This window comes from Sceloporus occidentalis, unplaced genomic scaffold, assembly GCF_023333645.1.
Source record: "Sceloporus occidentalis isolate IW3139 unplaced genomic scaffold, rSceOcc1.0.p SCAF_203, whole genome shotgun sequence".
Taxonomy (NCBI): Eukaryota; Metazoa; Chordata; class Lepidosauria; order Squamata; family Phrynosomatidae; genus Sceloporus; species Sceloporus occidentalis.
This window is the reverse complement of record NW_028317183.1, coordinates 1,390,754-1,415,051: the sequence shown is the minus strand read 5'-3', so window position 1 is coordinate 1,415,051 and position 24,298 is coordinate 1,390,754.

Here is a 24,298-nt window from a genome sequence, read left to right as displayed (position 1 = left end):
CACTCTGGCATTAAGGGAGTTAAAAGGCATATTATGGGGCAGAGTGGCATATAGGGAGGTTTAAGGCATTTCAGGAGGCAGAGTGGCGTATAGAGCGTTAAAAAGGCATTTCTGGAGGCAGAGTGGCATTAAGGGGGTTAAAGGCATTTCACAAAGCACTCTGCCTCCAGAAATGCCTTATGCCCCCCATTTAACACTCCCCTGACCCCCCCAAACTTACCGGTGCTTCTGACTCCCCTGTCATGCAGCCGGGGTAGCGTGTAGATGTCTGTCAGAGATCAGAGTTCCCCGTGCTGCAGCGTAAGTTGTCTACACGAATCGCGTAGACATCTACACACTGCCCCGGCTCCACACCGGGGACTCAGATGCACCGGTAAATGGGGCGGGGTGGGGAGACAGGAGGATCCAGGTCCCCTGCAGCTGCGGGGGATCTTAGTCGTCTCATAGTCAGACCTATTTGAGGTCTGATTATAAGACAACCCCGATTATAAGACGAGGAGTATTTTTCAGAGCATTTGCTCTGAAAAAAGCCTCGTCTTATAATTGAGCAAATACGGTAACTTACCTAGGCATTAAGATCCCTAAAACAATGGATAAAATTATGGAAATTAATGTGTTAAAATTAATAAAATATACTAACAAAACTCTAAAAGAGTGGAGTCAGGTAGGCCTTTCTTGGTGGGGAAGGATACATGCTTTAAAATTATATCTCTTACCTAAATGGACATATCTATTCAGACTAATCCCACTTGCAATTCCAACTAGTTGGCTAGATATGATCCAATCAAGTTTCAATAATTTTATTTGGAAAGGGAAAATTCCTAGGATAAGTATGAATAATAATGGCAAAAAAGAGTGCACAAGCAGGAACAGGAGCTCCAATCCTCAAACTATATCATCAAACCTATGTCCTTCTCCACATTCTTAGGATGCAGTTAGAAGATGCCAAGCAAGAAACTTGGTATAAAATAGAAGAAGAATCATGCACTCAGGGAGATCTAAATTACATCATTTGGGGAATACAGAAAAAAGTAAACAAAAAAAAATACCCATAGATAGTGATAACATGATTTTGAACCAACTAATCCCCATATGGGCAAAATGTAAAAAAAAACTAGGTCTATGGAATAAAATAATTGGACATGTCGATGTTAAAATTTTAGAACATAGTATGGATGATCTAACTATTCTGGAATGGAAAAAGAGAGGAATCAAACATATTAGAGATTTGATATCCAATAATACAGTAAAACCCTTTGAGCAGCTAAAAACTGAATTTTAATTATCAAATGACAATATATTTAAATATTTAAGAATAAAAAATTTCCTAAAAAGCCACTGTATTCTAAATAAAGAAATGGTAAATACAAAAGCAATTCAGATACTGGAACAAAGAAAAATCAAAAAGGGTGCATCAAGATTTCTAGACGCCCTTCAAGCAGAAAATAACACGATTAAAAAATACAAAACTATAAAAAATGGGAAAATCTGCTAAGAGTCCAAATCAACCCAGAAGAATGGAATAAGGCTTTTAGAAAAGTTTCTAGGGCCACAAGAGAACTGTCTTTAATTGAAACCCATTTTAAGTTATGCAACATCTGGTATTTAACACCTAAAAGACTATCTTACATATATCCACAACATTCTAACATATGCTGGAGATGCAGATTAGAGGAAGGCAACTACCTGCACATGTGGTAGAATTGCAAAAATATTAAAAACTTCTGGGATATAGCTTTTGATTTTTTAAAGCACACTATGAATATTATAATAAAAAGGGAGCCAACAGAAGCTCTATTACATCAAAGATGGCCTCCTCTTACTCTAACACAAAAAACTCTTACAATCCACTGTTTTTTAGCAGTTAATAAATAATCGCTAAATACTGGAAACAAGACGTAGATCTTTCCCTCGCTTTATTAGTATCACAGATAAAATATCAAATAACAATGGAAGAAAAGGTTAGTTGGATCCTAGATTCAACAATGAAAACAAAGAAAATGTGGAACGAAATATTCACTGCTGTTATAAACACCTCTGAGACATCCCTGAACGATTAAGTATGATACAATTCTTGATCTCTCAAAAATCCCGTATGCCTGTCCTGCATTAGATAAAGAAATAACGTATACAATATTCACATTATACAACAATTGTCGATGTATTTTTCTTTTCCTTTTGTGTTATATGTATATTACTTGTTTTTTCTTTTTTGTCTCGATGTTGTTAAAAGAAAAAGGGGGGGATAGCCCTTCGAATAAAAAGTATAAAAAAAAAAAAAATGGCCAATTTAACAAACACTTACAGAGGCAACAGGGGGGGGGAATATTGGGGAGAAAAGGAAAAGGGTAAAGAGAAAAGAAAAATTGTAGACGGTGAAAATGCATAAATAGAATTTGATTACTTGTCAGATGGTTTTGGAGGTTTAACCTATTTGTATAAATGCATTCCAGCCTCTAAGATCCTCATCATAGTTGTGTGTAATGACTAGGACATAAAAATGTGTACATAATAATGCCTTTATTCTGAGCATCAAAAAAGAGCCCTGCGTGGGACTGTTTTTTTTATCCTGATCTCGCCGAATTTCTGACCATTACCGCTTGCTCCTGCAACGTGTGTGTTCCACTCCCACCCGCTCCTGCAACATATGTGGCCAATCCCACATGCTCCCGCAACATATGTGTCCAATCCCGCCCGCTCCTGCAACATATGTGTCCAATCCCACCTGCTCCCGCAACCTATGTGTCCAATTCTGCCTATTCCTTACCTGAACTGCAGATTTCCCGCGCACTCCCGCAAGGCTGCCTTCCCATTGCTCCTGCCCAGGAACCAAGTGGAGTCACGTGAAGTGATGTAAATTCACATGACTCTGCTGGGTTCCTAGGCAGAACAAGAGACGCCGTGTGAGAGCAACGAGAATGCGGTACATTGTCTGACCGCCCACAACACCCGAAAAACCGGCCGCAAGTTTTTTGACGGGTCCCACAGGCCCTTTGCAGTTTTGATAGTACATCAAAATGTTACACGGTTGGATGTTGCCACCTACTGGTTAGAAACACAAATTACATATTTTTATGAATTTTAGTTTGGCAAGCTTGTAGGGAATTGGAATATGTAGCTCTGGTAAACAGAAAAAATAGCCAGACAGCTGCTTATCTAGTAAGGAACATATTACAACTGCAAATACATTTTAGGCAAGTTTTAGTGTGCTACACACTTTCCAGCATGTACAGAGCTGTAAGGGCCTGCTGTATTAAGCTCTCTAACAAAACAAGGACAACCTGAGTCATTGTATTAGAGGCCATTACTCATTTGGCATCCTGCATAGGACTGGAACTAGATGAAGACAACCTTAAAGCACCAGCTGAAGCGGTTCTACAGGATAGCTAACGCTGCCTCTCTCTCTCCCTAGCAATTGCAAGGGAACATTAGTTTAATGTAATTCATATAGTACCAACTATTTGGACGGTGCTGCTTATATGAGAGAACTTAGATTGACAGACTAACACAAACTGATAAATTAGGGACAATCTAGAGGTGACCCTTACAAAAAATTACTGCAGTTTTTTCTGAAGTAATACTGCAGTTTTTTGGACATGAAAAAACTGCAATACTGCACTCTTACTGCAGTATTACTGCACATTTACTGCAGTTTTACTGCATTTGTACTTCACTGTACTGCAGTTTTACTGCACATTTACTGCACTTTTTTTTAATATTGCAAACCTACAGTTGTACTTCAATGTACCGCAGCTTTATTGCATTTGTACTTCCGTACAAAAATAACTGCAGTAAAACTGAAGTACAGTGAAGTACAAATGCAGTAAAACTGCAGTAAATGTGCAGTAATACTGCCGTAAAAGTGCAGTTCATGTCAAAAAAACTGCAGTATTACTTCAGAAAAACTGCAGTAATTTTTTCGTAAGGGGAGATCTGTGATTTCTCACAAAACACAGGTCCGCTTCACGGAAGGTGTTTGCAATTAAACCATATTTAGAGTCTATACAGAAGAACATAGGGCGCTCTAATAGCATAGCAAGATGTAGGACTCGGCTTTGTGAAGTTTGTTCAACCTGAGTTGGTATAGAATTTCCCCAAAATTAGACTAATCGCCCAATAAATAAATAAAATCACTTGGACCATTTAGTGAAAATATCACATAGTGGTTTGCCTTGCAGAACTTGGCTGCTAATAATTCAAAAAAACATTTCATAAGATAACCTTAGAATTGAGTGCTACAGGTCACAATAGTTAGTTATTATAATATAACAATAAAAAATATTACAACAAACCAATGGAAAATTACTGCACAGTCACTAATAATTCTAAACCTTTCGTTTAGTTTAGGTATTTGTGAGTTTTGACTGGTCTGCATTTTTTACATTTCTATAGAATGGAATTCAGATGTTAAACATTGACTAGGAAACATTTAGCAATATATTTTTGTTAAGAAGAGTTAACATTCATAGACGTTTAGTCATTAAACCTCAGCTTTCTCATAAAGCAGTGGAATATAAATAAGTATCTCGTTAGCAATGGAAAGGCAACCACAGGATCTGCCCTATCAGGTATGCTGTCCTAATGCTTCCATTCTAAACGAGCAAACTAATATGACATGGCTCAGTTTATTAGAGGGACAGTTTAGAAAAGCCTTAGACTGAAAATCAGGAAAGGTCATAGGAAAATGCATGGGAAATTAAGAAAACAAATGAAGATCCAATACACTGCAGGTGTATAAAAAGATGGCAGCCGTACTGAACAATCCAGAACAATCAAGCCACGAGGTTCATGTGCCCATGGACTATATTCATTAAAACTAGAACCCTTGAATAGGTTACGGATCGGCTTTAAAAGCTACACGTTCTCAACATAACAACAGCTAATAAAAAAATGGCAGCTATGAAGAAAACTAATGCCATTTCTGAACTTTAGATGAAGTATAAATCCAAAGTACAACTAACCAAGGTACGTAACATTAATATGTACGCTTTAAAATGGTGAGAACTTATCAACCTACACACATTGCCAACTGGGCTTTATAACTGGGTAACTTTATGATGTGTTTCACCTTGATAACCAAGCTAATTTCACAAACTGGAGATAAGAGTATCAGCGAAAAGTAAATGAAGCCTTCTGACACCTAAAAAAAAGCTTTACATTTTATATACATTCTATAGGAAAGAAGAATGGATGATATGAGGATTTTAGCTTTGACAAACTAAAAGCAATCCTGAATATATTTTAAGCAGATCTTTTCCCACAAAGTTGCATAAAAGTTGTAACAACTTATGTAACATGCACAAACATAACTAAGCATCCTTTAGAGAAGACATAAATATATATATATATATATATATATATATATATATATATATATATATATATATATATATATATATATGAGAAACTAATTCGGTCTTTGTGTTGGTACACTGATATACACTACAGTACTTAACCACCTCGCGACCGAGGTATATCATGAAAAATGTCCTTGTGTACCGATTGTGTACTTGGTACATCTTAAGAAACATCACCCCAGTTGCCCAGTCAAAAGTGCTTCCAGGTCAATTACTGTCAGTTAGACTCTGCAGCAGTTTAAATGCTGCAGAGCAAATCAGTAGTGGGCTGATAGGAGTGATCTGATCATTATGATGACATTTCATGTTCCCCTCCCATAAGCGGCCGCTCTCACAAAGAGAGAACCAAAAAAAACGCACAAATTAAGAATACATAATTATTATAACATAATCACGTATTAGTGATTACTGATCGTTCTCACCACTTACATGTGATCTGATTGTGATTATGTATTTTTTAGTTTACAATATATATATTTCATTTTTTAACACGTTGAACCTGAAATGTGCAGGTTTATGAAACAAAGTAATTCTGTATGCATTCATTGGTCGGGCCTGCCTGGGGTACCACAGTATCTCTTTAAACGCAGGTTGTAGCTCCTACATGCAGAGGGTGAGACACAGCATTTCCATCAAATCTGACGAAGTATGGATCTTCTGGGAATTGTTTATGCCGTAATGCATACGTGCGTTACTTTTTCAAAGACGTTATCTCTGATTTTACTTCACTGCTTTTGCATTTTTCTGTTCCTATTTCAGTCCAGCATAGAACCCCTGGAATGTCATATGAAGTGTGTTCCCTGTTATTTAGAGCAACGTTGCACTATTTAATTTTTTTTCACTTTTATGTGTGCACTCGTTGGATTTGAAGTTTGTGATCCTGTCATATGACAGGACATGAGAGGCTTTGTTTGCCTTCGCTGATCGACAAAGGCGTGACTGTTCTGTGGGAACGCGAGTGCCTAGTTGGGGAATGGAATAAGGCATACTCAAGTAATAAAGGTTAAGCTGAGCTGGGGTGTCGCTCCCTGTGACGGAAGCCTCCATCACTGGGACCACTGGAGAAGCCTGACCAGCCTCCTCCCTATTGACTATGGGCTCTGGGTTTGTAAAGGCTTCTGTGGCTACCCCCAGCAGTATCCTCTCATCACTGGCTGAGGGGATTATCTCCAGCAGACAGCCAGGATCTGCCACCAGGGAGTGACCACCATTCTTTGATGTTTAATGTTGTATAAATCAGTCTCCCCCCACCTATTGTATTGTTAATCCCGTTACTGCCCCTGTTGTCTCTGAGAGGCAGATTAAGGGGGCGGTTTGTGTCCCAATATCTTGTTTTATGTTAATGTGTGTTTTGCTGGATATATCCAGCTCTGTGTGTCTAAAATAAATCAGTCTTCGTTTGGTTTTACCCTACACTGAGTCTCGGTGAGTGACTGGGGAACCGGGGAAAGTGTGTTGTCCCAGGCTAAGGGAGCACAAGACAGCGGAGGCAGTCGGTCGGACTAGCCAGCTCCGTGACATTGGTGGCAAGCGGCGGGATTTCTTCTTAGTCTGAAGGACACTTACTTTCTACCGGGATTGACCGACAGGACGGCAGACTTCGGTCGCCTTGGCAAGGACATGGATGTGGTATCCGAATTCCAGGGACTGCTGCGGGTCATCCTCTCCTGCTACACCACTACTCTGCCTATAGAACAATACCAGAATCTGAGGCAAGTGGTTCGACGGTCAGTATGGCAGAGGGCTGTTATACGCCGGGGTCAGTGTCTTCCAAGCTCCGAACAAAAGATTAGAGACCAGCGGGAACTACGGATGTCTTTCCTGGGACAGCAACCCCAGGAGCAATGGGTATCCGAATCGGACAAGCTGGTCCAACAGGAGGTAGAGCTGGAAGATCACTATAGGGCTCTGCAGTGGTATACAGAACAAGCATATTGGGGAACTGCGAAAGAATGTTCTCCAGAGGGCTATGACTTTGGTGGCCCTGGATTATTATGGGATAGTCTTCAGGAGGATCTGGACTTCGGCAGTACAGCAGAGTGGCGGATTGAGGACATCCGGGATTTCAGGGAGTGGGACCTCCCAGATGCACTAGGACTTAAAGGTGATTTAGACTTTTTAATTACGCAGGAGTGGGAACTGGAGAAGGCGTATAAAAAACTGTTTGACCGCGTTCAACAGAATGCCCCGGTGTCCAGGGATTGTGTGGATTTTGTGGATGTGATTGAGTGGTCAGCTGAGGGTGTTGACCCAGGTGGGGTGGATGGGACTGCGGTCTCCACCCCTGAGTCAGAGGGATACTGGGCAGCTAATCCAGATCCGATACTGGAGCTGTGCGACTGTGCTCCACAACCAGATCCAGAGATTGTGCATCTAACTGATTTTACATCTGAGGATGTTAACCCAAGAGGGGTGGATAACACTGCGGTCTCCACACCGGGGGCCTCAGAATGCTGGGCAGTCTGCCCAGATCTCTTAGTCCCAGCTGAAGAGCTGGCAACAGGGCAGAGCGCTGCTGGCTTCTGCCCCACACCTGCAATGACTACAGGGATCCAGGGAGATGTGGCAGCCGGCCCTTCTCCCCAGCGGCAGCTCACATGTCCGGGAGCGGAGGAACTTGTTTTTCCTCCCCAGCGGCAGTGGGAGGAACCGAGAGATGTGACAGCCGGTCCATCTTCCCAGCGGCAGCTCACATGTCCGGGAGCAGAGGAACCGGCCCTCCCTCCCCAGCGGCAGGCCGACCCACAAGATTCCCTAACCCCAGCTGAAGTGCTGGCAACCAGGCAGAGCATCGCTGGCCTCTGCCCAGCACCTACCAAAGCTGCAGGAGTTCAGGGAGATACAGCGGCCGACCCGCACCCCCAGCAGCAGAACCTAATTCCAGGACCGGATCAACCGGAACTCCCTCCTCAATGGCAACAGGAGCACCAGGGAGGGGATGCAGGCGGCAGCACTCCCCAGCGGTACCCGGGAGATGGCGCAGCCGGCCCATCTCCCCAGCAGCAGCAGGAGCACCAATTTTGGGAGGGCATTAATGGGCCAAATAAACTGACTGACTACGGAGTCAACCCGTTTGGGGTCTCATCCTATGTCAGTCCAATTCGAAGGGGGGAGAATTGTGACGGAAGCCTCCATCACTGGGACCACTGGAGAAGCCTGACTGCCAGCCTCCTCCCTATTGACTATGGGCCCTGGGTTTGTAAAGGCTTCTGTGGCTACCCCCAGCAGTATCCTCTCATCACTGGCTGAGGGGATTATCTCCAGCAGACAGCCAGGATCTGCCACCAGGGAGTGACCACCATTCTTTGATGTTTAATGTTGTATAAATCAGTCTCCCCCCACCTATTGTATTGTTAATCCCGTTACTGCCCCTGTTGTCTCTGAGAGGCAGATTAAGGGGGCGGTTTGTGTCCCAATATCTTGTTTTATGTTAATGTGTGTTTTGCTGGATATATCCAGCTCTGTGTGTCTAAAATAAATCAGTCTTCGTTTGGTTTTACCCTACACTGAGTCTCGGTGAGTGACTGGGGAACCGGGGAAAGTGTGTTGTCCCAGGCTAAGGGAGCACAAGACAGCGGAGGCAGTCGGTCGGACTAGCCAGCTCCGTGACACTCCCCATAGAATGACATAGAGAAGGCAGGTACCTCTTCCTTTGGCCACCCATTCCATAGCACAACTTGGAGAGGGTAGGCTCCCTTCTGATTGGTTGCTGTTGGAAGTGTTAGTGGTTACAGGTGAATGCTTGTTACCCATTGGTTAGTATGTTTTAATACTAAGGTAAATGTCCCCCTTGCCTAATAAAGTGTCCATGCCAGTTACACTTGGTACCGGCCATTGACTGCTTTACTGGTGAGAAAAGTAGGGAACCCATGTCCGCAAACTGAGCTATAACACGCCAGTAACACTCTAACCCCATTTAAAAAAATGTTTCACACAGCAGTTCCCCCGAGGACATGAGAAGGGTACCAGTGACGGCGGCCTAGGGGATCTCCGCTACATGCCTTGTTCCTGTTACACCCCTATGTAGGACACAATGTGGGTCCTTTAACAAGCGCATTAATAGAATTTCCTAGATGTCAATGACTTGCTGATAAACTGTTTCTTTAACCTAACACCACTGCATTTAAACAGTTTGGGGAGAAGAATCTCTTTAACAAACAACCAATGTGAGCCAGAGAGACATTTCTCCCTATACAAATATATATATATATCGAGATATACATAGGCAGGCAGATAATGTTCGCATATACCTACAAGCATCTATAATAAGAGACATCACACCATAACACATCATTTCAAACCTCATCTATAGCACAATGCTAAGAGAAGTCTATTTCTGGAACAGTGCGAAGACACAGATAATCTTCTATCACCATGGCAATGAATGATAATATACACAGTATTTTTTTTGGAGGCATGGAGTCGTTGTTTCCTTATGTCTTCCTGTTCTTAGCTCGCCACTAAAGGGTTACACCACAGCAGCCTGGGCTGAAAGGAGTGTTAGGGGGAGGAGCTACATCCTAAGGAAGGAGTGCTGTGTGTCTGCTTCCTCCTCTGGGTGACACACACACACACACACGGCAGCTGGGCAGTTCCGGACACAAGCAGACAGCTGACGACAGGAACACCCCAGCACTACAGTATCTTATATATCACTACACCGTGAGCTTCTCCTGCAACAGTCCAAGTAAGTGTCCCCCTCCACCTCTCTGCTCTGACACTTTGCTGGCTGAGCAGGTGTTGTTGTGATCGGGGCTGTATTACTGGAGGAGGGAGTTGTGTAAAGGAGGGAGAGTGATGGGAAACTGACCATGAAGGATAAAGATCAAATGCAAACACAGAGCAGATAGAAGTGTAAGACAGAGAGAGAGAGAGAGACCAGGATCATCCAGCAATAAGATAAGGTGAATCGAAGCTGACAACACCCCTTTGTGGAAGACATGGCAGAAAAACTACAAGAGAACACAAGTTACAAGGGTGGCAAGGAGGTGCATGACAATGGTGGTCCTCATGAGCATGGAGTGTCTACTCGTGGGCGGGTCCTGGAGATAAGACATGTACAACAAGATGTAAAATGCCCCTCGGATAATGAGAATCACAGCTCTCCTCCTGCATCACCATTGCCTCCCCCCATATTTCTATATCCAGGAGCCAGAAAGCAAAAGCAGCCTTCCAAATCTAGCCCATCAAATTTGTTTGGGGCCACAGGGGCCCACTCACCCAAGGAGCAAAGCCCTTCTTCTGCACAGTATTCCTACTCGCCTTCATCTCAGCCATGCATCTCCGATTTACCCTCACCTGGATCAAGTGGACTTTCTCCATCCTCTTCACTACAGCTCATGATGATGATGATGAATTACTCTGGCCCAGGAGCCATAAGCAACAGCAATGACAAAGGCCAAAAAAGTGAGTACTTTTATCGGTACTTTTATAATGCTCTCTTTATATAGTAATTTCAGTGTCATCAAGAATAACTACTTATCTTAACAAACTGAATTCCTTTTGTGACGTGCAAAGAATTACATTAATCATTTTTTAACCATTAGAATGATTGATGCTTAAATACAGAGGTAGCTAATCGGCACTTAATGGTCAAACTTGTTTCTTTATAAGCTACATTAAGAGATTTACATCAAAATGATTCTGGCCACTTCACCGTATCGACTACTGTTATCGACTAGAAAGTAATATTATATTTGGATGATAAACTAATAGAAAATAGGAAATTGGTCTTATTTAAACCAAAATATTGTTAAAGCTGATTTGTCACTTTTCCCAAATTATCTGTGTGCTTATTCCTCCCTGTTGACTTGTGAATAGCTGCGTTGCAATGCTTTTTATTAATATTTGACACCAGTTGAGTTTAATCTGGTTAACTCGAAATGTGTTTACGCTGACGGTCCAGTTGACTTTAGTGAATATGTAAGCTGCTGTATTGAAGCCAACTCGGTTGCTTGGCTTAACTAGAAGGAGTATCTGTATACCATCTCAAGATGTCCCAGAGTTACCACCCACCAGGTGGCTCTTTAGTTCGATATACAAGGCTTCTGTAGGCTTGGGGTGCTTTAAAAATGTCCAATTACAGTAGATCCATAGACAGACTTCATCCAGTGGGCAAGAACCAGACCACCACCTGTCTACCCCACATTGTGAGTGAGCCAGGACTCTTCCTTTCCCATTCATGTAACAGTTAAGTTGTATTAGTCATGTTTTGAGATGGATCAAGTTGGGTACATATGCAAAGATAGATGCTCTATAGAGCTTTATCTGTCTAATAAATTAACAGTGGAATGAATTACTTTATTGATTATCATTGATGCAGAGACTTCCTATGTGTGCTGTGCTGTTTATTTTGCTAATTTATGTGTCTCTTGGGCAATACCGATGTCAGTTTTAGAAAATATCTGCCTAGCAATTTACAGATTGTGGTGCTTTTTACTCGCACTATACCATTTACTGGGAAAAATGTATGTAGCCATAAACAGCGGGAAGATTGCCGTACCTGGGAACTCTCCAGATTTTGCCTGCTGGCGCTGGAAATCAGAGCTGATTACCTGGCCACTGGGTCTGTGATTGATCTTTGGTTGGGCAAGTAGGGTGCAGTCATGTCCAGATGGCACCCCCTCTCCAGATCTGTTGGTGATGGTGCCTTCTTAGATGTGGCTAGCTCATGTAATTAGACGTAGCCATCATTGATTTGTCACTACCTCCCATATGGAGCAAGAGAGGGACATCTGTTGGGGCCGGATGTGGGAAGTTCCCAGGTATGGATATCGTGAATGTCCATCAATGAGTCTGTTAAAATATCACCGTTCTATTTAAAAGTACATGGGTTGTGGTGGCTGCAAACCAAACTTCAGACATGAATGTAATGTACATATATAAATCCTAGCTATCAAAGTCATACATTTGGGGTAGTGATTGTTAACATAACCCTCCTAATGCAGCCGGTTTCTTCTCCCATTTCTTCTTTTTTTTTCTTAAAGGAAAAGCGTCATAGTTTGTGAACACTTCCTGTTTTCAGAAGGAATGGTCACCATGACAACCAACAGTTTCCATAGTCTTTTGGATATATAATGGATAAGGCTATTGTACCTAACACTGTACAATAGACCCAAAAACAAAATTGAGCTGCAATTATTGGACATGATAACTATATATACACTATATGGACAAAAATATTGGGACACCTGACCATTACACCAACAGGGACTTTTATGACATTGCATTCTAAATACATAGACATTGATTTGTAGTTGGTCCCCCCTTTGCAGCTAAAACAGCTTCCACACTTCTGACCACAACCCCATCCAACACCTTTGGGGTGAAGTAGAATAGAGATTGTGAACCAGGCCTTCTCTTCCAACATCAGTGCCTGGCCTCGCAAATGCTCTACTGGATGAATGGGCAAAAATCCCCACAGAGACGCTCCAAAATCCTTCCCAGAAGGATGGAAGCCAAGGGGGGACCAACTACATAATAATGTCTACGTGTGTAGAATGCAATGTCATTTGTGTGTATATGTACGTATGTATATTATACATACAGTGATATGTGTACTACATGCTTTTCTTGCTCTCAGCCCCTTAAAATGCTGGGACTAGCCATGGATATCTGTGAAAAGAAATCTTGTTAAAACATTTTCAGGAGGGCACCCAGAAACCCCTTAAAGGCGCATCAAAACAAAATGCATATTCAAGTACTTTAATATGCATTCTTAAAAGATGTAAAAAGAAACACTTTAGGGAGAAGCTACAGCTCCATTGTGGTCCAACATTCTTAACGCTAATTGGCTGCTTGAAATCAATGGGAGTGCTTTCCTCATATGCACACAGGGATCTTCTCTTGTATGTATTTTCGAGGTCATCATGAAAATTTAATGGGACCTATCGGCTATTATGTGCATTAATGACTGAACTGCCCATTTACATGTGCATTAGCCATCGTGGAACAAATTCTTACTTAATTTGGTTGCTGTTTGCACCCAAGCTTGCATTATTAGCGTCTTTTTCTTTTTATGCCGTGAGGCTGGTTCTGTGTGCTTTACACTTCAGACTTTATATACATTAATAAAAGAGTTCAACTATATTTATAATATTCTTCGAGTATTCTTTGAACAGTCCTATACACCTGAATACAATGGCGTGTCATCAAGTTGTTTAAGGCCAGACTGCAGCAGGACACCTCCTTGTTGGTCCATTGTTTAGCTCGACAACAATACATAAGCCTTAGAAAATCCATATTTTAATGTGATAACTGTGAAAGCAGAGGCTAAAAAGTTTGTGTAACAGTGGCTCTGAACTATTGATTTTCTTTTTCCGCATTAGTTATGTCGAATCTGATCAGCTTCATTTCGTTCAGGTTGAATGTTCTATAGTCCATTTATTTGAGGTATTGCCAAATTGTCACGTGTTACACCGCAACGGAAGTCATTGCACCTCGCCCATGGCATACTAACTAAAGTGATTTCAAATGCCCCGGTTTGTATACTGGTCAATCAAACACCGTTGTGAATGCGCAGCATCATTTTTGATAACCAGGGGTGGTTATTGAAAATTGCAAACAATTTCGGACCAAGGTGTTCAGAAAGGGCTGGTCAGACCTGGACTGGGCCTAGTCTAAATTGGACTAGCCCTTTGTGAACAATTTTGGACCAGACCGGGGAGTCAGGAATAACGCGAGGTTACATGACACAGCGGTAAAATGTATGCTGCTGCTGAGCGATTGCAAAAAGGAAGGCTGCAGGTGAGGTAAGAGGGTAATGGATGGAGGGAATGAGTGGGGGAGGGTAAGGGAGGGAGTATGTATAAATGTATGCATTTTAGAATGAAAATGTGTGTTGGTGAGCATGTATGTGTGAGAGGCAGTGTGTCTTAGCAAGAGTGTGTATGTTGGAGAGGGAGTGTGTGTTTGTGAGTATGAATTAATATGTATGTGTGCCAACGTGTATGGGGGGGCAAGGGGCCCAATGGGGCAACTTGGCTTTTCTTGCTCCCGGACCAGAAAGCACCAGCCCTCCCCTGCCAATAACCCTTGCTTTGTATCTCATATAGCTAATGAGTACAAAAATAGCTTTTTTATTGGACTAACATTCCGTTTTAAGGATGCACTTTATATAGTATCAACCTCCCTTTATCAACTCAAACGCAATATGAACCCCCCAAAAAAAGTTAGGCATTGGAAGGAGTTTGTGGGTTAAGGGAAACAGACTGATAAGTTATAGATCACAGCAATTTAAGACATACAGAATTTAAGATGGTCGTAAATAAGTGTGAAAGAATGTGGAGTGGTAAGGAAAGTGAACATGATAATGGCATTGTTAAACAATATAAAACAAAAACCTAACATATCTCCAAGCAAACAAAGAGAGCCTGTTAAATGAAAAGGATGCATAAACTATGATTAAAAAAAAAAAGGATGTCCATGTTTAATTTAGTGACTTTGGTGATGAAAAGGTAAATCATCTTAATTTCGTCTTAATGGTTTTCTGCCTTGCATATTCTTCAAGTTCCCTTTCAGTACTTTTATTTTGAGGCCTCTGATTAAAGTGATGACCAACCAGGGTGCAGTTATTATCTTTATTGAGTGTGTTAATGGAGTGTCTATGTAGATTCAACCTTAGGTTAAGTATCTGGCTGTTTTCTCCAGTGTAATAGATGTTTGTGGGGTGATCCTGATGCAGATGTAATTTTCTTTGTAATTATACTGGCTTCGTAGCCCTTTTGTTTGAATGACTCCGATGGTATCTTCAGCTGCTTATTCCCTTCCTCAGTGTCAGAAAATATGTGGTGGTATCTGCTAACCTGGCTGTCAATAATACCTTGTTTAGTGTGGGATGGGTGGAAGTTGGAGCTGTGGAGGTAGCTGCATCTTTTTGAAGATGAGTGGAGCTTCTCATTGGTGGTTTTTATGGCTGTGTCCATGAAGTGTGTACACACTCGGTGGAGAAGTCCAGTTTTAATTTAATTGATGGATGGAAAACATTAAATGAGTTATGAAATTCTTCCCTCTCCTTCTTCTGTCCATATGATGATTTCATCCAAGTAGCCATAATTGAAAGGTTTGTGGCAGTATGAATCAGGGACTCTGTGCCAAGTCAGCCATAAAAAGATAAGTATAATGTTTTGTGCCCATTGCAGTTCCCATTAACTGAATGTAGAAATCGTGGATAAAAGTGAAATCATTATGTGTAGGGATGAATTTTATTAATTTGGTTATTGTTTCAGGGCTATTTTCTTTTGTTTAGGAAACCTGTTGACAAGTTCCATCTTGAGTTGCTATGTTTATGTACAGGCATTGTACATCCATGGTTGCTAAATTGTATTGGTAGGTAGTTCTTTAATCAGCATGTCTGGGAACCCTGTGGAACCCGGAGACTTCAGGAGGAGCACCACTTCTCCAGGTCACTACAGGGAAACAATAGGTCGCGGGATTGGCGATGGGGCACACCTCACTTCTCCACTACCAATGAACGGGCATCAGTGGGACTGCCTGTGATCCCAGCAGGACATTTTACCCGCATCCTACAAGGGGTAGCTAGAAAGCTATGTTGCTCAGACTCTCGTGTTTTCTACCATGCCAGAAATCTGTTCATTTTGTTATTGGTCTGCCTTGGTTCCCTAGTTTTTAGAAGGTCACCACAACAGGGTTAGTTGGTATTAGCGGTTGGATGGCCTTTGAAAGGCTTTTAATTGATTCACGGCCTGATTTGGAAACGTGGTGTATTTCTTGGTGGGATCTTGCTTCAGTTTTTTCAGTCCCTCCGCTTTCCTTGTCTTATGAAGTCCTGGAGGTTCGTTATCACAACTAAGGACTACCTCACTACTTATACCCGCTCCAGAAGATGATCAGTGTCGCAGATTCTCAGATGGAAAAATTACTCCTTATTTACTTTTATTTTAATAATAATAAAAGCGTGTGACGTTTACCCAGCCATGCATGCTGGCTACAAATATTACTTAAACATACAATTTGTAATTTTTGTTAATTTAAAATAAAACCTTTCATAGCACTGTATGATTGGCAGACATACAAGCTGCCGCTGACGATGCACATTTATACCAGAATAAAATGTGGGCCCTGTTCTGGCTAAAAACAGATTATATTTCATTATAATATCAGTATATCCAAACTATGACTCTTAACATTAATCGGGCACGATGAAAGATGCATAGAAAACAGAATATTATTGATTATGTAGCAGAGCTCTGGCTCCCATTCATGCAGATATGAGCCTGTAATAAATAACCAGTTTAATCTGTAAACTACAGTAGTAGGATAGTAGTAAAAATTTTACAGATAATAATACTCTTTAAATTGGTTTTCCTGATTGCGATGAAAATCCCTGCTGACCACTTTTAGCAGACATCGAGTTTAGTTATGTGACCTTTACATGGTGAGCAGAGCATTTGCTGCACGATCCCAGCATTTTGCCGTCTTACCGATTACACACTGGAAAATTATACTAAAATTGGACATGATTTTTCTAGGATACGTGATACGCTTAATAGTATTGATTGATGACCTGAGCCTCTGAATGTAAGCTGTATACTATCCGTATGTGCGATTTCTTTATCACTTTCGTTCCTAGCAATCTATTAGAGTTCTTTAAGCATAAACCACGCATGCCTAGAAACGTGAATTTAATTCAAATTGTTCATTTTTCTTAAAACCATGTGAATCTTCCGGTAATTGAAATCCACAGGCGGAGAAGATCTCGTATGTGTGTAAATGTACAGTGCTGGAGTCAGTGTATGTGTGTATACGATAGTGTCGATGTCAATATGTTAGCATATATATATGTGTAGTGCTGGCATATATAGTTAAGTGTATGATTAAACACCAAACAGATGCTAATGATCATCAATTTAATATGTGTGTTGAAACACAATAATTAACTGAGACAAAAACAGCTGTGTAGGGGGAATAAAACTGGTTGCTGAAGACAGTTTCATGTCAAATGTCATACACCATGGCAAGACTGAGCGCAGCAATGGCACACCAGGCAGTTATATTGCATAAGCAAGGTCTCGCCCACACAAAAAAATCCCCATATTCTGCCCAAGCTCTTTTGGGAAGCACAAAGAAATGGGCAATATTGAGGACTGTGGGCGCAGTGGTCGGCCAAGGAAACTTACTGTGGCAGATGAAAGACAAATCATGCTTGCTTCTCTTCACAATTGGAAGATGCACAGCAGTGCCATCAGTTCAGCATTGGCAGAAAACAGTGTGACCCTGGTACACCCATCTACTGTCCTGAGAACGACGAAAAAGCCATGTCTCCAATGTGAAAACAAGGCCAAGTGACTTAACTATTTATGGAAACACGAGAACTCAGGTGCAGAAAAATCATTGCAGGTGTTCTGTTGCAGGCAACGGTGAAGTATAGTAAAGGTTCCTTGCAAGTTTGGGGCAGATACTTATCCATCATGCAATACAATAAGGGAGGTAAAGTATTTTTACTTTTTCAGCATTTAATTTCACATCTACCTAAAACTTTTGCAAAGTACTATATATATTTTTCCCCATAACATGACTTATAGGCACATCTGTGAAGCAATCTGTATTCTTATACAGGCAGTACTATCATGAGCAATAGTTTAGTTCATATTTCAAAATTGGGATAATTTGACATGAGACAGGATAAGCAATTTATGAAAATTGAAATTTAGCTGCCTTCTAATTTGTTGGAAACAGTAGGACGAGAATATAATATACGGTTTTGTTTTATATACCGTATTGGCCCGATTATAGGCCGCACTCCCCCCCTCCACACTTTGAGTCTTGGGGGTGCGGCCTACAATCGGGGTGCGCAATTCGTATCACCCGACCCCCAGGGCATGCAGTGGCAGGTGTTTTTTTTTTTCTTTCTTTCTTTATCGTCTAGCCCTGCTGTCGCGCCCCGTCATAGAAGCCCTGGTGGAAGTGCCGGCAGCAGCAGGGGTTGTCTGCCTGCAGCTCTGTGGGGGATCTGGATTCTCCTCTCCGGCACTTCCACCAGGGCTTCGATGACGGAGGGTGACATGACCTTCTGTCAAAGAAGCCCTGGCGGAACTACTGGCCAGCAGCAGCGGGGGCTGTCTGAGCGCATCGCGAAGACGTTCAACGGCTGGCACTGGCAGCTGGTGAACACCTGTGTGATACGTGCAGATAACCTTCTCTGCTGCCAGCACTTCTGCCGGAGCTTCTTTGACTGAGTGCCGGCATAGAAGCCCCGGCGGAAGTGGCGAGAAGCAGCAGAGGTTGTCTATGCGCATCACGCAGATGTCCACCAGCATATCAGGGTGGAATAAAGCATATCAGAGGGCAGAGTGGCATATGTGGGGTTATAAAGCATATCTGGGGTCAGAGGGCATATCTAAAAAGTAAGGTGCATTATGAATCGGGGGGGGGACCTTAAATTGGCTTTCCAAATTTCTGTTTGTATATAACCTATGCTGACTGCATAACTGCAAAATAGATACCAAAAATGATAAAATACCATTCCACTTGTGTATTTTTTCTCAAAAAATTTTTTTTCTTTAAAATAGTACCAAACTTTAAGGGTGCCGCCTATAATCGAGCCAATACGGTATATGCGAATCTGAGTCTCAGGGTGAGACACAACTGTGACCATATATAATTGGTGCATTTACTACCAGTATGTTATGGCTGATATCGCTGTTGGAATTCAGGTGACTCAGTTATCTTTGCATAATGACATGTCAAGGTTTCCATGAGGAAATGACAAACCCTTCACCTGTTTTCCCTAAAATGCAAGACTTTTTGGCAGTCAAGTAACATCTTTAACATTCTTATAACATTGTTTGTGTTCGTTTTATTCTGCAACAATAGTACATCATGCTCCGGATGTCAGTGTTTAAATAAAGGCTAATTTAACGTGATCTGCCTTATGCTACTCTAATCATGTGGTCGATACCATCTGCTGCTCTTCTCGGTTTAGGGCTTACAGCTGAGCACATGGCACGGTCTATGCCAAGTGCCCTGTGAAGACACACATATTGGGTAAAGCTGCTTGATCCGTATTCAAGATGTTAATGAATTCCAATTGCTACGGAATAAAGAGCAGCCTCATGCCGTTCTCTGGGTGAGTCCTAATTCCGACATACAGGAGTAATATGTGTATGCTGTTCGATGCAATGGTTTGTGTGGGTGGCGTGCGTCTTTAGGTCCTTTATTGTTTATACATTTAATGTAATGTTCATCTGTGGTCGCGATCATTTCTATCTGACTCTGATTGCAAGCATTGCTAATTCATACCTGTATGTGTCTTTGTGCACAAAGAGGCTTTTAGTGTAGCAGAAGCATCTGTATGCTTAGTATATGTCATCAATCCCCCTCCGTGGATCCCACGGGAATCACTTATGTTTCTCGGCATTGGTTACTGCATTGATTTTTTACTGTCCCCGTCTCCCATCCTTGTGGCTTTAATAGATCCTCACCCAAGTGTGCAATTTAAGGCGTGGACTGCAGATCATCAATCAGTGCCTTATTGTCCAGCAACAGAATAGGTTGATGATTTTACTTTTTATAAAAATCACACGTATCGCTCGTTTTTATGAAGGCTGAAATGTAAACACAGCAATTGTGTGTTTGTGTTCTATTATAGGGTTAATTTAATTATGGGACGACGCAATATCTACATTCATCCCTAATGGGTAGATTCCTATAAAGATTCAGTTAAGGCAAGCTGCCTCTTAATATCTGCCAGATATATAGATGTGTATATTTTTGTTTTAATTAGAAAACTACATGTATAAAAGATGACTTATTAATTTTTGTTTGGTGGAAGATGTGTATTCTCCGTGTTTGTAGAAGTTTATTTACTCAATGTGAACTCCATGGGATTTGCAGTTCTTCAATGGTTGGAGGGCCAACAGTGTGCACATCCAAGGAGATGTATGATTGGGGGCTATTGCCTAAAGGAAGATTTTTTACAATGAAATGGTAAGGCATGGTTGGCCCTGTGAAATCCTATAGTTTAATCAGCGAGGTTAGTTCATGGCCTTCTGTCTCATAATATTACCCATACAGTGCTTCTCAGGGTCACTTATCTCTTTCTCCAGGGAGGGTGCATAGTAGTTAGCTAGGCCTGCTCTCTGCTGACTTTCTCTCCTATTTAATATTATATGAGGCTACCTTCCCCCACAGGGCTAGCTGCACCTATATGAACTGCTAGCTGCATCTGCTCTTGAAGCCACCAGAGGAAGAAGAGCTCTGAGCCTGGACCCAGTTATGCTTATTATACCGGGCCATATCAGCCCTTTCTTCCTGGAGAAACAAAAAGTAAAACTATCAGCTCTCCCTTATGTGAATAAACACTGATATGTTTTAAAGCCCTTGGTGGTAAATTGTCTAGATTGTAAGCTTGTTTGACTCTGTTGTCTCTGTAAGTCAATTTGTTATGTTACATACTACTTGCTATGTCCTGTCTACCCATTGTACCGCGCTACGGAATTTGATGGTGCTAAATAAAACAAAAAAATAATAGTAATAATTCGACCTGACCACGTTATCCCTAATAGGAGAGATAAGGATTATTAAGAGTTATGTATAGATACGTAAACCTGGTGCAAAGTTTCAAGTGGTCTTGTCAACACACCAACCAATAAAATATTCATGTTGACCAGAAGGATATGTTTTGGAGATGGAGTATTACCTAGAGTATTGTTGTTTGGAATAGATGAAGTTGGATGACTCACCTACTTTAGAGTAGCTTGCATTAAGGACTTAAAAAGAAGCTGCAAAGGAGCTTTCCAAATTCCTGAATTTTACAGTTCTCTACGCTAAATATAATATATATATATATATATATATATATATATATATATATATATATTAACCCATTGACAAAAATTGATGTGCCTGGCACATCATGGGGTTAAACCATCTCAGAAAGAGATCAACAATCTCAACTGTTGTTGCTGCAATGCAATATTTATGTGTGAAAGATGATTCAGGGTTTTATGACAGATGCCAGTGTTACAATGTCACTTTCGCTAATTGTGTGTGTGTGTGTGGGGGGGGGGGGTTACTTATTGCCCTATAATTTGCAAAAGAAACCCATAAAAACATTGGGTATTTCTAAACTCAGGACAAATATTTTAATTTGTTTTTTCAGTAGCTTTTGTAGAAGAGTAAAAAATTGTTTTTATTTTCCAAAAAGTGGGTTTCATTCAATGTTTTGTTTTTTTTTTACCATATTTAATTTTTAGTACAGTAAATTAGATGATTAAAATAATCCTAAAGAAAGCCCTTCTTGTCCTGAAGAACAAAAATTGTGAGCGGACACTAAATGAACACAAACACAGCAGAAATGTTTAAAAAGCTATTGAGATGAAGGGGTTAAAAACCACTGTATTTTCGGGGATCTTCATGATTATTCCTCTTTTCTTAATCCATGTCTAGCTATTGTTAAGTTGCTGATTATCTTTTTCAGGCAGCTGGAAGGGAGAGAACTTCAGGGCAGGAAATAGATTAATATAATTTTAGGACATTAACCATTTAAGTGGAGCATGTTATTGTGCATTTATCTGACGCCATTATATTCTACAATGTTGAACAATGGGCAAACTGGATATAACGCGTAGTACATCACATAGCAATTTAGATTTGCTTGTGTGTCCTGCTTACAGTCTAGAGCAGGGGTTCTCAAACTGCGGCCCTCCAGCTGCTGCAGGACTACATCTCCCATAATGCTCCTTCAGCTAAGGGGCTGGCTGAGGAGTATGGGAGATGTAGTCCTGCAGCAGCTGGATGGCCGCAGTTTGAGAACCCCTGGTCTAGAAGGTGGTTGGTTGGGGGGATAAAATACACAAGCTGAATGTACAAGTGTTTGAGGTTGACCAGCCGCAACTGCATTGCCTGCGTAGGCATTGTTTAACTAAATTCTATTACTAGATGGTAGGTGCTGACCGAAGACTAAGAATCTATGGTGGGAGAGGAGACACTAGACAGCAGGAGTGACTCTAGGAAAGGTGAAGCATTGGTGGGCCAGGGAGGGCAGTTGATGATTGGTTAGTTGATGTTCTTCCCTGAAGAATTGGGTCTCAAGGGATTTTTTTTTTGAAGGGCTGGAGACAATGTACTATGTTGAATAATATAGAGTTGAGTTACGTGTTTATTTGGAATTTAAGTCAACGTAGACTGTGATATATTGTATCAGTTATATTGTTGTGAGTAGATCATACAGTTGGGTTCAGGTTCCATATCTGCATGAAAATTGGACGAAGTATTGATCATGGCCAATATTATCTCCTATGGAAAAACAAATGACATTCCAGCTATATCCACTAGGTGGCGGCATAAAACTAAAGTATATGGTGTGTAGATATGACATATTGATGTTTATATGTACAGACAGCTGGACAGATCCCAAAACCTAGGTACCCAGCATGATTAAAATGTAGATTTTTGTGCAGTTATATATTGATTTCTGTGGATTTTTTTCAATGTTATTCCTTATACATTTACCTCTACAAGTTTTCACTACCAACTTACTGTTCTACTGACGTTATTAACTGTATTATCTTTATTATGTTTTATTTAAAAAAAAAAAAAAAAAAAAAAAAGACAGACAATCTAAGTTGTTTACCAGATTATCCCAGTCCTTATTCTCCTGGTTTTATCTCAGAAGTACCTATTTTATAAACCTCCAATTACAACTTTCTAAACCGGAGACTTTTTATTGTACCCAATTTTTTTTTATATTTTATTTATAAAGTTAGTATTAAGTAAGTTTTTAAGGGGATCGAGACAGAAGGGGATGGATTTCTTTGGCAAAGATGGTTTGCTTGTAGCCAAAGTCACGTGGTCTGGAGCACTAGGAGGTATTTCTTTCTTATTTGAAACAAACTTCACTCCTCTTCGTTGTTAAATGTATTTAAATGTTTCCATTACATCTCCCCTCTCTTCTCTTTCTTAAGATCCCTTTTTCTGATCATTTTTCACCACATGTACATATTCTTCAAAAGTAGACAACCCTGGGAGTAATTAACTTGGGGTATGTTGACACTTTTCATGCAACCATCTTACTGCCAATCTTTGGCAAAGAGATACAATCTTTGGTGAGTTTTTGCAGTTTAGTTATACATTTACTGAGAATTTAAACGGTTACTATGAAACAATACCCCATTATACGTTTAGCAACATCTCCTGAGTAACTTGCGATCAGTCCTTGGTCTTGACTTCAGGATAGTGTTATGCCTATAACATGCATGCTTAAATTCCATCAGTGTATTAGCCTCTATCACTTCTGCTGAGAGGCTGTTCCACTTTTCTACAACCTTCTCAGTAAAGAAAAATATTCTAACATTACACCTAAGCCTCTGACCCCTTATTCAGATTATGACTTTTGTTCTAACATTGCCACCCCCCCCCAATAAAACAAACAAACCCCTTACATTTTTCTATAGCATCTCCTCTCTCTCTCTTCTTTCCTATGATCTTTGTCATTCTTGATCACTTTTCATCTTTTTAATAGCCCTTTTCTGAACTCTCTCCAAAATGTCAGTATCCTTCTGGAGATGGCCTTTTGCAACCGTCCACAATACCCTGGCTGAGAATTTCCACCGTGTTTGTTTTAAGCAAATTGAAATCTTTAGTCCTTGTTAACCTGTTCATTGCTCTGATTTTATTTCAGTGTAACGTCTAAAATGTTAAGAACTTGCATATTTACAAAAGAAAGCTGGTATATTTTCTACACGGAAAATAAGATTTGTATTTAGTAAAAAAAAAAAAAAAAAAAAATGAGAATAAATACAGACAGCAAATATAGCGAGACTTGGATGCTAGCTAGAAAATTAATACTTGAAAGCTATCTGTTGTTTGACATTTACATTATATAGTAATGGCCTTTGTTCCTAGTCAGTACTGTGTGTGATGGGAATGGTAGCCTCGGTATGCTCTGGGGAACCATCCTTCTTGTGTTTTGAACTGCTGTT